A 14109-nucleotide genomic window follows, 5' to 3' on the forward strand; every position below is an offset into this window, starting at 1 on the left:
TCATGGTTCTGGATTGAGTTTCCTCTTTTATTTTGTTAACTTCTTCCTTGGTTTCCTGGTTAGTGGTCCTCACTGTGTTTTTGGTTCTTTCATTGGTTTCTCCTTGTGGCTCCGCCCTGATTAGTCTCACCTGTGTCTGGTCACCCCTCTGCCCACTTGTGTGTATATATAGCCCTGCCTTTCCTTTCGTTCTCTGTCCACCCTCCTGTCTTCATGTCTCCTAGTGGTTTTGTCTGGTCACGTTTGGATTACCTGCCATCTCTGCAGCGCCTTCTGTTTTCTCTTGTTTTCATTAAATCCATTTTGTGCCAACTCCTGCCTCAGCCCGCTCTGTCCTTCACTTGGGTCCTACCCCACTACCTGCAAACCTTTGACACTGATAAATGCTCAACAATCATCAGAGCACTCTGCTCAGTAAGAGGCACGTTTACTTCAGATATCTCCACCGTGTTTGTTCTTCTGTATTTTAGATCATTTCTAGGAATCAATCTGACATCTTAGAGGAGAACATGCAAATATCAGCTTTATTTCTGCCTTAGATGTTGATGCTTTATGGAGCGCTGTTTCCACATTTGTGTGTAGATGACACTAAAAGGTCAAAGGTGTGTTAACAGGTCCAGTTTGGTGCTGGTTTTACTTTTTCTTCATGTGGCCAATGAGGCGCTACACTACACTATATTACCAAAAGTATTCGCTCACCTGCCTTTACTCATTCTATGAACTGAAGTGCCATCCCATTCCTAACTCATAGAATTCAATATGATGTCGGTCCACCTTTTGCAGCTATTACAGCTTCAACTCTTCTGGGAAGACTGTCCACAAGGTTGAGGAGAGTGTTTATAGGAATTTTTGACCATTCTTCCAAAAGCGCATTGGTGAGGTCACACACTGATGTTGGTCGAGAAGGCCTGGCTCTCAGTCTCCGCTCTAATTCATCCCAAAGGTGTTCTATCGGGTTCAGGTCAGGACTCTGTGCAGGCCAGTCAAGTTCATCCACACCAGACTCTGTCATCCACGTCTTTATGGACCTTGCTTTGTGCACTGGTGCACAGTCATGTTGGAAGAGGAAGGGGCCCGCTCCAAACTGTTCCCACAAGGTTGGGAGCATGGAATTGTCCAAAATGTTTTGGTATCCTGAAGCATTCAATGTTCCTTTCACTGGAACTAAGGGGCCAAGCCCAGCTCCTGAAAAACAACCCCATACCATAATTCCTCCTCCACCAAATTTCACAGTTGGCACAATGCAATCTGAAATGTACCGTTCTCCTGGCAACCTCCAAACCCAGACTCGTCCATCAGATTGCCAGATGGAAAAGCGTGATTCATCACTCCAGAGAACGCGTCTCCACTGCTCTAGAGGCCAGTGGCGGCGTGCTTTACACCATTGCATCCGACGCCTTGCATTGCACTTGGTGATGTGTGGCTTGGCTGCAGCTGCTCGGCCATGGAAACCCATTCCATGAAGCTCTCTGCGTACTGTACTTGGGCTAATCTGAAGGTCACATGAAGTTTGTAGCTCTGTAGCAATTGACTGTGCAGAAAGTCGGCGACCTCTTTGCACTATGCGCTTCAGCATCCGCTGACCCCTCTCCGTCACTTTACGTGGCCTACCACTTCGTGGCTGAGTTGCTGTTTTTCCCAAACGCTTCCATTTTGTTATAATAGAGCTGACAGTTGACTGTGGAATATTTAGGAGCGAGGAAATTTCACGACTGGATTTGTTGCACAAGTGGCATCCTATGACAGTTCCACGCTGGAATTCACTGAGCTCCTGAGAGCGGCCCATTCTTTCACAAATGTCTTGTTTCACAGTCTGCATGCCTGAGTGCTTGAATTTATACACCTGGGGCCAGGCCAAGTGATTAGAACACCTGATTCTGATCATTTGAATGGGTGAGCGAATACTTTTGGTAATATAGTGTATATTAGGCAGTTGGTCATAATGTTATGGCTGATGGATGGGTGTATATACATTTCTATGCAATGAAAAGATGAGGTAAGGTAAAATGTGTAAAGATGATGTAGAGTATCTCTAGATGTAGACTAGTATCAAAGCTAGAATGGTGATGAGATATATTGTGTGTATGTGTAGATCTATGGTTTGGATGTTGTCTTATTATCAGGTCATTATGATAACTGGCTAAACAGTTTGTGGACTGGTTGATTGAAGCAGCTTCTTCTGTTGACCTACTGTAATATGAATGAGCAGAGAGGAGGGAATCTTCTGGTCAGTCTCTGGCCTGAACGTAGAACATGAAGCTACATGCACGTGTGCCTGCACATCAGCGAGCGCTGCAGTGTCCAGACCTGTCCATCAGGAGGAGCTCTGGCTCCAGCGCTCCACACCGGACCTCTCTGAGCCCTGACACAGTAAGGGCTGCTTCTGGTGCTTAGTGGGAGGATTTCATCCAGCTCACATTCCTTCTTTTGGGAGACACACATGGGCAGAATGTCCTTGAATATGAGACATTTGTCCTCCTGACTGATTCCATTCATGCACATTAAAACTCCTCCTCCTCCTCCTCTCTCATGCATCCCTTCAGCCTCCTCCTGCCTCCTTCTCTGCCACCTCCTTTTTGTGCAGGATTGTACTGTGTGTCCCATCAGCTGGTCTCCCTCGTCCCGTCCCCTCAGAGTCTCCTCCTCTTTCCTCTCTCCTGCTGCAGCTCAGTTAAAGTGACTGAGGGAGCAGAGGGGCTGTTGGTGGTGCTGGTAGAATTGTAGCAGTAGTCTGAGGTTAATGTCACACAGTGCAGGGAGCTTGATGACAGCGGCTGGACTAGTTAACAGCAGGACATGTTCCCAGAGTGGATGAGGAAACAGCAGCATCTGGTGGCTTTTAGAAGAACTGCAGCTGACCTCATCAACATCTCTATCAGAGTCCATTCAGAGAATCAGTGGGAAGCTTCCAGGAAATAGACGGATCCACTGAGTAGCAGGACACTCCAGTCTCTGTGGTTAGTTCACTTTCTCTAAAAAAGGTGGGACGTTCCATTGTTAACTGTTAGTTCACTGTTTATTTAAGGTGCCCACTAATTGATTCAGGTGTGACGCACAGGAAGTCTTTTGTTTTTGACCGTTGGCTGGCGGGAGTTCTGAGTTCTTTGTTAGACCTTTGTATGATTTTGTTTTGCTGCAGATTATTTAATAGACTGACATATCCAAAGATATATTTTTTGCCTACAAGAGTACCCTGCAAACATTTTGACGTCTAATAAACGTTGAAACGACGTCCAAACGTACACGTCGCCAGGAGGTCTAAAAGTAATGCTGAAATGCAGTAATAACGCACGGTCGGTCAATGCCACTTTTTAAAACACAGAAAGTTGCAATATGAACCTACAGTCTATGATATGAACACATATAAACCGTCTCTAATGTTTTATGTCAACGAACTTACCGAAAAAACTGTTCGGTACGTGCCGTTCTTGCTTCTCTGCAGTCGTGTTCCGCTGCCAGGTTTGAAGTAGAAGGTCCCGCCCTTTTCAACTCTGATTGGCTAGAAGGGCTCTCACCCGATTGGTTGTATAATTTAATGTTTTCTTCTAGTTGGTTTGTGGTCGAGGCGCAACCTAGACCTATTTTAAACTCGTTTCACGCTAGAGGTCGCCCCTTAGACCTACCGTCGACCCCCAGGTTGATGAAATGTTTGCAGGGCCCTGCAAACATTTCGACGTCTAATAAACGTTGAAACGACGTCTAAACGTACACGTCGCCAGGAGGTCTAAAAGTAATGCTGAAATGCAAATTGAAACGACGTCGCGTCGCAACCTCGACGTCTTTTTAACGGCCGTAAACAACGTCTCCACAACGTCACGTTGTAACACAGATGTCTTCTAAACGCGCATTATTCACCTTCTAAAAACGATCCAGTGTAAATATTCTGATATATATATTTTTACAGCTGTATGTGTCGAGTTTTAGATGTTGTTTCTGCAGTGAAGTGGCGTTAAAAAGAGGTTGACAAATGCAGATAGAGAAGATTGACGTTGCGATCTGACGTCTTTTCAACCTGCATTTCAGCATTACTTTTAAAGCCCCTGGCTGCGTCTAGGTCTCGACGTCGTTTTAACGTTTGTTCAACGTCGAAATGTTATCTGTTCAAATTGACTGATTAACTGTAAAAACAATTAGTGTTTACATATAGATAATACATTTAATGAATAATAAATGATATTATAAATATTTTTTGCTATAAATTAACACATTTATATAAATACAATGTATTAACAGAACCTACCTTTGGGGGGAAATTATAAGTTTGACAACACAAAAGTGCAATTTCTTTAAAGTTTTATTACACAAACAATCAGAACACTTTTGAAAAAGTAAAAAACTGATGAGACCAACATGATTCTTACACATACAGCTCTGGAAAAAGTTAAGAGACCACTTCAAAATGATCAGTTCCTCTGGTTTTACTATTCATAGCTATGTGTTTGAGTAAAATGAACACTTTTGTTTCATTCTATAACCTACTGACAAAATTTCTCCCAAATTGGAAATAAAAATATTGTCATTTAGAACATGTATTTGCAGAAAATGCAGGTTTGCAACAGGTCAAAATGACAAAACAATTCTGGTGTTTTCAGACGTTGTATAATGCAAAGAAAACAGGTTCATATTCATTTTAGAACACAACACTACTTTTCAAACTTAGGAGGAGTTTAGAAATCAACATTGGTGGAATAATCCCAATTTAATCGCAGCAGTGGTCTCTTTATTTTTAGCTGTATGTGCAATAAACATAAAAACACCAACACAGTTGAAAAACACTTTGCAGGCGATCACGATCTCCTCTGGCCCCCTCTCCCTCCTATCAATGGCTTCTTCACCTGGAGTGGAGATCCTCACTCTGTCATGTGAAGCTGGAAAAACATTTGAAGTATATTACTTAACAATTCTTAAACACATCTTGGGAAATTGTACACCGTTTTACCGTCTAATTCACCTACGTACATACTACATACATCACATGAATGTTAAGTCATGAAACAGGCATATATTGCTTTTTGGTTATATTTACATAGGCCAAAAAGTCCTAGATAATGATAAAATAAAAACATTACCTGATTTTAAATAGAACAAACATTGTTGATTAACAAAGCAGACAATTAGGCATTGCATTGGGAGTCAAATTTTTATGTTCACAATCCACTGAATATTAACATTTTAACAGCTAATCAATAGATTAGGCTACTATTGTTTTTTTTTGTTTGTTTGTTTTTTTAATGAAGATAAATTAACATTTTCAAATTATCTTGGGGAAAAAAATGCATTTTCTGGACACCTCCATGTCAGCTCGTCTGTATAAGTGCTTTAAGTGCTTCACTGATTTATGTCTGGATTTCTAAACTCCAATAGTTCAAAAATATCAGAATATTAGCCAGAAAGCACACTGCAGAGCCCTGTTCATGTGAGCCGAGTGAGCAGCTAGCTTGAAATCCACTCGACAGTTAAACACATAACGCACGGTCGGTTAATGCCACTTTTTAAAACACAGAAAGTTGCATATGAACCTACAGTCTATGATATGAACAAATATAAACCGTCTCTAATGTTTTATGTCAATGAACTTACCGAAAAAACTGTTCGGTACGTGCCGTGCTTGCTTCTCTGCAGTCGTGTTCCGCTGCCAGGTTTGAAGTAGAAGGTCCCGCCCTTTTCGCCTCTGATTGGCTAGAAGGGCTCTCACCCGATTGGTTGTATAATTTAATGTTTTCTTCGAGTTGGTTTGTGGTCGAGGTGCAACCTAGACCTACATTTATTTTTTTCATCAAGTTGGTTTGTGGTCGAAGCGCGACCTAGACCTATTTTAAACTCGTTTCACGCTAGAGGTCGCCCCTTAGACCTACCGGCAACCCCCAGGTTGATGAAATGTTTGCAGGGATCTCGCTAATGGTTCTAATTAGCATATGAATGCAGCGAAACCGTGCCTGGCCAGGTCTGGCTTGAGTATCCTTAGTCAGTATTGGATTAAACCACTACTTTCAAACAAGTAAAATCACTGATTGGCAGCGAATCCTCGCCTGGTCAGGCCGGCTTGAATGTCCTTACACAGTATTGGATGAAACCACAACTTTCAAACGAGTAAAGTCACTCGTGATTGGTTGGCACACCGGCTCATAATAAATGTAAACCTCAATAATAATTTATATATTATATATATTTATTTATTAATTAATTTATTTATTTATATGATATGTTATTATGCTGTATATTCATGTCATTGTTATCCTAGGCTACTACACTATTATTACCATCAAGGACATGAATAAATTTATTGAGGAAAAGAACATTTGCCAAGAACATGTTTAAGCAAAGAAAGAGCTTTATTAAAAGAAGAGCTTTATCAAAACAAACACACAACTATGTACAAAGTGAGGTGCCCACACAACATATGGGTAGCTCAGAGCAGCCCAAAAGTTACAGCTATGTTAACTGGCTGTTTGCTGGCGACGTTCTCTCTGGGGGACGCCCGTTTTGCAGACGCCTATGGTGCGTGACTCTGTACTTCGGAGTCGCCTCTAAACGGGACTGCAGCGTGGCACAGAGTTCAGAGAGCTCCGGGCTGCGAAAGGACGGAGCTCTTACAATCCATCCAGACACCCAGCCAACAACGCCGTCTTCCTCATCAGACATCAGGTCTACGGTGGCGGACTTCCAGAGTTCAACCTCGTCCTCTGCTAGCACACTCTGTCTCGCTTCCAACAGCTGTAAAAAACAACCAATGAAAACAATCAGTACTGTGCGATGTACTGCATATGAACACAACACATCTATCAATGCACCTGAAAAATAGTCACCAAAAAAAGTCTTACCCTCTTTCTTCTCGACCGACCCCGAGCTGAACTCTTCGCAGCCTCCGCCTGCGATGCAAATTCATGCTGGTTATATCTGAAGTTCCTGCGTAGGCCCTACTGTCTCGTAGTAGGTCTTACAGGCGGCTGGAAAACAATTAAATGAGAGTGGTATGAATAAAAATCAAACGTAAGCCACAGTAACATTAAACAAGGAAGGGGAAACAGTAAATAAGTTAATAAGCATATTATTTAAGCTTAAATCTTACCCTTGCTCCGGTTCGTAGCGCATGCGATTGGTCTCTGAGTTGTGAAGACGGCGTAGCCTACTGCTTCCTGTAAATTACAAGACAGAAAAATACACTTTAATAAAGCAACTTTCACTGGTTTTGCTCACTTGTTCTTTTGCAAGGCTACTAGGCTACTCTTAGCTTTGGTTTTAGGCTAGGATACTTTTAGCTTAGCTAGCAGTCATCGAACATATTCTTACCGCAGTCTTGGGATTGTGCACCCGTCTTCTCTTCCTAGAGTTAGTCTCTCCCGCACAGTTTTTCGACTCCAGAGCAGCCAACTTATCCTCTATGGACAGCAACCTGGAGTTTACCGTATCGCTGAGTTGAGTTAACTGCTCATTCATCTCGGCAGCAACTCGATTAAGTTGACGAGATAATCCACTGATAGCTAGAGGTGGGCGGATCGATCCAAATATCGATAATATCGATACCAACGTTGGTATCGAGATTGATCGATACCAATGTAATGAGATCGATACTTAAGTTTCAGTTTCTCTCGTTTCATTAAAGAAGCGACCTGACTCTGTTTGTCTAGATGCCGCTGCGGCAGGTGACCGAACACCGCCCACCGCTACCAGCCAGGCTCGGCCAGCAGCAACGAGAGAAAGAATAGGGCTGTTTGGTTATATTTTCGGGCCGAAAATGAAACGATAGCAAGTTGTGCTATTTGTAAAAAGTGGTAAGATACAGTGGTAACACAACAAACTTGTAAAAGCATATAGAAATTTTTAAAATCCCCGCCCACTTGGCCCCTACAGATGCTGATAAGAAGAAAAAAAGTGCACTAAAGGGGAGAAATGTTCTTATTTTTGTATTGTATTGTACTTCCTAAATACGTCCTTACATTATTTATAATATTTGTTGTGGAGTGATAATTTTCTACACTTTGTTTATTTAAGAAAAAAAAATCCAGAAAGAAGTTCAATGAAGGGAGAGATTAGGTTTTTATTGTAGTTTCTGAACATGCCTGAAAAAAAATTTGTTTTTATTTGTCCTCAAGTGATCATTTTGTGTTGTTTCTGAACAAAAACTTTTATTGTGATAAAGTATTTTCTATTTACTTATAAACCAAATTCTGTACTGAACTTTAATTGATTAATAATCCAAAAGGCAAATCACGGAAACACTTAAAATGTCATGAGAATTAATTCAGATTTAGACTGATTCAGATTGATGGTGCATCCACCTTAAAGGGGAACTCCGGCGCAAAATGAACCTGGGGTTAATAACACATGTGTACCGAGTTCTAACGTTCTCTGGTATTTGTTTTCATGTATTTGTTTTGTTAGTCAAATGTGACCAGTTTTCTTGCAAACCGCTATTTAGCGTATAACGCTAGCCTTCGGGGCACACCGACACATAAAAAGAATCGCTATTTCTATACCACTAACAAGGCTCACAATATCACCACACTTACACGGTAGCATAACTAGGGTCTCTACATGTAAACCGAAGCATTGAGAACTTTGCAAGTATACAGGCAGTTTATTAAAAAAGGAATACAGTACCGTTCGCATCCAGCTCGCTTATCCAGGCGGGCGCCATCTTGGGGAAACTGAACTGTCTGTTGCCGGAAGAAAGCACTGAGAGCACTGAACGAAGAGAATTCAGTTTCCCCAAGATGGCGCCTGCCTGGATAAGCGAGCCGGACGCGAACGGTACTGTATTCCTTTTTTAATAAACTGCCTGTATACTTGCAAAGTTCTCAATGCTTCGGTTTACATGTAGAGACCCTAGTTATGCTACCGTGTAAGTGTGGTGATATTGTGAGCCTTGTTAGTGGTATAGAAATAGCGATTTCTTTTTATGTGTCGGTGTGCCCCGAAGGCTAGCGTTATACGCTAAATAGCGGTTTGCAAGAAAACTGGTCACATTTGACTAACAAAACAAATACATGAAAACAAATACCAGAGAACGTTAGAACTCGGTACACATGTGTTATTAACCCCAGGTTCATTTTGCGCCGGAGTTCCCCTTTAATTTTTAAAAAGTATCGATATCGGTATCGGTATCGGCGATACTGGCCCAGTATTTACTTGGTATCGGATCGATACCAAATATAGCGGTATCGCACACCTCTACTGATAGCAACCAGCAGTTTCTTCTCGTCAGTCTGCGGACTGCCTGGAAGTTGTTGATCGCGTCCAAGAGGAGTTGAAGGCGAGTTGAACGCGAGACGCCGTCCAGCCACTGGTCAGGAAGCGACAGCCTTTATTCACCAACAACTATGACATAAACTGTACATTTATTGCTAAATTCCCTAATAGCTGTGCTAACCAGTCTCGCTGTTACTTCCATTCACCGGCGCACTCGCTCTACTCTCGCTCTACCACCCACACACACGTTACGGTCGCACATGCGCACTGTACTACCCCCTTAAAGGACCCACGTTACTCTTATAACAATATAATGAAACAAAGTTACGCACAAGCTTCCACTTTTAAGAGCAAAGAGAATGAGGACAGGCTCAGAGGCAGAAAGCAGATCAGTTGGGGGAAATATGGATAATATTTTCAGCCGAATTGAACAAAAATTGCAGCAACTGTAAATGACCGTGGAGCTAACACAACGACGTCATCATAACACAGCGGTTTTGGAAATAAAATTAGAACGCCAGTAATTTTAACTAAATTGTAATAAAGTTACACAAGACCCACAACATAAATAACAAAGAGCATAGGCTCAGGAACAGGTATAAAAAATGAGGATCCATCTGACGATTTTCAAGTGCAGCGCAGCTGGCTCTGTTAGTTGCGCATATACGGTGCGTAGAAGAAGATAACTTCTTCTCCGCCATTGCATTTTTCATCTCGCGCACCCCCTAAGTAAGACCAAAGAAAAGGTCACTGTAGTCATGCCACTATGCACAGTGGTTGGGATCTACAGTAGGAGACTGATCTCTGCAGACCTCATTCTGATTCTAATGTTGTTTGCATGAAATGCACATTTTACCTTTGTGGCAAAGGCTGATTGAAACTAATTGTTCAAATAAATTCTGTTGTGTATCATTTTCTTTTTTCTGTTGTGTAACATTTGCCATTGCTAATGACATATACAGTAATCTAGCATACTTTCATTAAATAAATCAATTTAAGCTAAAATTTAAGAGACTATAATTAGGCTATACTGAGCCTGATCTATTTGTACCAGAGATTTTCTTACCTTTTAGAAAAATGTCACCTGGGGTAAAACTCCCCCTGCAACCCTGATTTGCATTTGAATTGGCCTCCCCTAGAATTAGGAGGAGGGGGGTCATGGGGGATGACTGCCAAGCAAGGCCCACGTCAATTTCCGACCATTCATGGCAGTTTTTGGCATTGCCTGCAAATTGCCGTGAACTGCCATTAACCTGAACTTTCACGACAATCTACAGTGCAACATACTGACGAAAATCACATTTTTCATGCAGTGTGGAGTAAACGGAGAGTGGAGACTCTGGTGGAGCGACGCGGTCAAGACAAGTTTCATTCCATCAAGCCACAAAGGAACAGAGGTAAATTGTATCGACACCATAAACAATACATGTGCACAAAGAAAATAAACTGAGCTGAAATAATCCCAAAGCTTTGGTGTTCTACATCAAAATAGACTATTTGTTGAAAAACTGCTGGAGATTTTTTTTTGTGTTTTGGAAAATGTTTTGAGATTTTGTGTGTGATTTAAAACGATGGTAAAATGGATGAGAAAAAGGGTGATGAGGTTGAGTTGGGTAAAACAGCTGCACATGATGGTACAAAGGAGGGTGAGCCTACTGATGGAACTGATGGAGTTAAAAAACCAACAGTACAGCTGACAGCAAAGGTGCTGCTCGCTAAAATAAGAGACTTAAAAATACTAAGAACATTTAAACTAAAAAAGGCTGCCAACTTAAAGACTACAATACAACAGCTGATGGTGAATCTGGTTATGAAAATGAAATGGACAAAACTTTCAATGTGTATCAGGTGTTTAATGATGCAAAGGATGTTCATAACCAACTGCTTGAGTTGTTGCCTGTGGGAGAAAAGGAAAATCACGAGGTTTGGTTCAAAGCTAAATTGCTGAGTATGAATGAAATGTATCCATCCAAGCTTAGGAAGTGGGCCAGTAAAATCTCCACAGACCCCTCACACCCTGGTCACAACCTGTTTAGACTCCTCCCCTCAGGCCGGCGTTACAGAGCACTGTACGCCAAAACCACCCGTCGCAAGGACAGTTTCTTCCCCCGGGCTGTCGCTCTGATGAACTCTGAGCAGTCACAGAGTGTGAGACCATCCACATGAACAATAAACTATAACTCTGCACTGTTGTATATAGTCACTGTACAAAACCCTGGATCATTGTATATATCTGCCCGTATCCTTTATTTTATGTGTACAGATTGAGATTTATTTTCTTTCACTTATTTAAGTTCCGTGTGTTTCTGTACAAGAGAGCAAAGTTACAGGAGTCAGATTCCCTGTATGTGCACACATAAGTGACCAATAAAGCTGATTCTGATTTAAGGTTCCCACTAATTGATTCAGGTGTGGCGACTTAATGGAAGTCACAGGAACAAACAATAACCTAACAGCCACTAGTGCATAACGGAGCAAAGTTGCGTCACCACATGGTGTCAGAAGTGAAACTTGAGAAAAGAGGAAGAAAATGGAGCAGATGAAACCCCGACCTCACTAAGCCTGGAAGGAAATCTAGCAGAAAATTGGAGGGTTTGGATCCAGAGATTTGAACTTTTCCTTGTTGCCAGTGGAACTGACGAAAAGTCTGATGCAGTGAAGAGAGCCATGTTCCTGCATGTGGCCTGGGACGAAGCAGTTAAGGTATTTAACACGTTTGACTTGGACGAAGATGTTGATGACTACGATGTGATAAAAGAGATGTTCCGCCACCATTGTGAGCCAAGGAGAAATGTGACATACTTGAGACACCTGTTCTTCACAGGAGTGCAAGAAAAATCAGAAACTGTTGATTCGTATGTGACTGAACTAAAGAATAAAGCAAGAGACTGTGAGTTTGAGCATCTTACCGACACTGATCTGGGATAGAATCGTGTGGAATCATGGATGATCAAGTCAGAGGACGACTACTGAGAGAACCTGACCTCACGCTAAACAAAGCAGTAGACATTTGTAGAGCCAGTGAGTTAAGTCAGAGTCAGCTCAACAGTTTACATGAGGAGGTTGAAATTCCTGTTCATAAAATCACCAAGTAAAAACAACATGACAAAAAGAAAGATAATGGTGCCACGTCACAAAGTATAAAGATGAGAAATCAAGGAAACTGCCCCAGATGTGGCTACAGGCATGAGCCAAGGAAGTGCCCTGACTACAGACAAGTGTGTAAAGCCTCCCACAGAAAAAATCATTATGCTAAAATGTGCAATTCACAAAGAGACACAGATAACCATGAAGTGAACAGATAAACAAGGCAGAGGTGGATGAACAAGAACTCTTTATTGGCTCAGTTCAAGCAGGAAAACATGACCACCCAGTCTCACAGATTAATACTGTGGATGCAAAGAAAGAAAAGTGGCATGAAAACCTGACTGTCAAGAAAGTTTTGAAAGACTGGATACGGGAGCGGATTGTAACGTCATTTCCATGGCTGACCTCTGAAAGCTGAGATTGGACAAAAAGGTGAGCTAATCTCACTCCAAGCTTGTTGCTTATGCAGGCCACCAAATCCAAGCTAAAGGAAAAATCACATTGACATGTCAGTACAAAGATAAAAAGTATGATGTGGAATTTGAAGTCATAAAGAACAAGGCACCTACAATTCTGGGAGGAGAGTCATGTGAAGAAATGGGTCTTGTCAAAAGACTGCATGTGCTTAAAACAGAGAGTGACATTTTTAGTGAATATGAGGATTTATTCACTGGATTAGGCTGCATACCGGGAGTGTACCACATTAAGACAGATCCAGATGTCACTCCAGTTGTTCATGCACCCAGGAAAGTGTCTGTTGCCCTAAAAGACAAAACTGAAACGGAGCTGAAAAGAATGGAAAGCTTAGGTGTGATAACAAAACAGACAGAACCTAAGGATTGGGTTAATGGTATGGAGACTGTAACAAAGCCTAACAAAGTTCGGATCTGCATTGACCCACAGGACCTGAATAAGGCCGTTAAGAGAGAACATCATCCACTGCACACAATAGAAGAAGTAGCTGAAATGCTAAATGCTAAATTCTTTTCAGTTTTAGATGCACACCATGGATTTTGGCAAATCCAACTCAACGAAGAAAGCTCTCACCTGTGTACATTCAATACACCATTAGGTAGATGTCGATTTAAAAGACTTCCATCAGGTCATGTGCTCAGTGAGAAGGGACTCGAGCCTGATCCTGAAAAGATCAGAGCCATACAGGACATGCCTGCACCAGAGGACAAAGCTGCTCTCCAGAGGTTCACTGGGTTACAGCATCTCTCTAAATTCATCCCTAACCTCTCAGACCTTAGTGCCCCTCTGAGGAAGTTGGAAGGAAACATGGAATGGCATTGGGGGTCAGAGCAACAACAGAGTTTTGATAAGCTAAAAGCTCTCGTCAGCCAAGCACCAGTACTCAAGTACTATGATGTCGGCAAGCCAGTTACTTTATCTGTTGATGCAAGCTCTGAGGGCTTAGGAGCGGTGCTACTTCAAGAGGGACAGCCAGTAGCATATGGCTCCAGGGCATTAACTGACTGTCAAAAACATTATGCCCAAATCAAAAAAGAATTCCTTGCTATAGTATTTGGCTGTGAGAAGTTCCACCAATATCTATATGGAAGACATGTCCATGTAGAAAGTGATCATAAACCACTGGAAGTGATATTCAAAAAATCACTCCTCAGTGCCCCAGCCAGACTACAAAGAATGCTCATGAGGCTACAAAAATACAGTCTTGAGGTCAAGTACAAACCAGGCAAGGAGATGCATATCACTGATGCTCTAAACAGAGTATTTCTGAAAGAGAACCTCTTTGATGAAGAACTGGAAGTCAACTTTGTCAACCACCAACTCTCAGTATCGGAGGAAAGTTTGCAGGAGTTTAGAGCA

The 14109-nt window shown here is 41.9% G+C and overlaps 1 protein-coding gene across 1 annotated transcript in view; it reads left to right on the forward strand.

Annotated features, from left to right (window-relative positions):
- LOC311488731 (uncharacterized protein) overlaps positions 1-14109 on the forward strand; it is a gene marked incomplete at its 3' end in the record, with an annotated part of 331706 nt that overhangs the window by 52457 nt on the left and 265140 nt on the right. The window lies entirely within an intron of this gene.

Source organism: Chelon labrosus (assembly GCF_963514085.1).
Source record: "Chelon labrosus genome assembly, chromosome: 5".
Classification (NCBI taxonomy): domain Eukaryota; kingdom Metazoa; phylum Chordata; class Actinopteri; order Mugiliformes; family Mugilidae; genus Chelon; species Chelon labrosus.